This window comes from Lottia gigantea (assembly GCF_000327385.1).
Source record: "Lottia gigantea unplaced genomic scaffold LOTGIsca_102, whole genome shotgun sequence".
In the NCBI taxonomy this organism is placed as follows: Eukaryota; Metazoa; Mollusca; class Gastropoda; family Lottiidae; genus Lottia; species Lottia gigantea.
Genome location: NW_008706795.1, coordinates 922,816 through 923,671, shown reverse-complemented (window position 1 = coordinate 923,671; position 856 = coordinate 922,816).

Sequence of the window (856 nt, the reverse complement as noted above, 5' to 3'; positions counted from 1 at the left end):
TATACTTACAAATATATATGATATAATCAGGTTATAAAGTTTATATGTAATCAAGCAGAATATAGACTTCAGGTTATAATTTTTTAAATATAAATCTGGCAGACCATAGATATCAGGTTATAAATGGTTATATATAAATCAGATAGACCGTAGATATCAGGTTATAAATGGTTATATATAAATCTGACAGACCATAGATATCAGGTTATAAATTTTATATGTAATCAAACAGAACATAAATATCAGGTTATAAATGGTTATATATAAATCAGATAGACCGTAGATATCAGGTTATAAATGGTTATATATTAATCAGACAGACCATAGATATCGGGTTATAAATGGTTATATATAAATCTGACAGACCATAGATATCAGGTTATAAATTTTTATATGTAATCAAAAAGAACATAAATATCAGGTTATAAATGGTTATATGGTTATATATAAATAAGACAGACCATAGATATCAGGTTATAAATGGTTATATATAAATTATAAATTACAATTATCACAGTGGTTTGCACTTAGCTTGAACATGGACGCACATGCTCTTTGAAACACTTAAGGAAAATATGTATTCCATACTTTTTTAATAATTACAATGTTTATAAGAGCGACTATGATCGAAGGCGTGGTTAAACCATGAATACATTATGTCTAGTCTGGATAGCCGAGACTATACTAAATTATAATAGGCATACAGTAAACAAACAAGTGGGCAGAGTTCATGTTCTTTTGCATAGCCATTACCGGTTATGAAGTAAACTGAGAATAATCCGAAGACTCTGATCATTCTCTGAGTCTTGAAAAAGACTATTGCATAGCCATTGCAGCCTAAGAGGTAAAGCTNTGT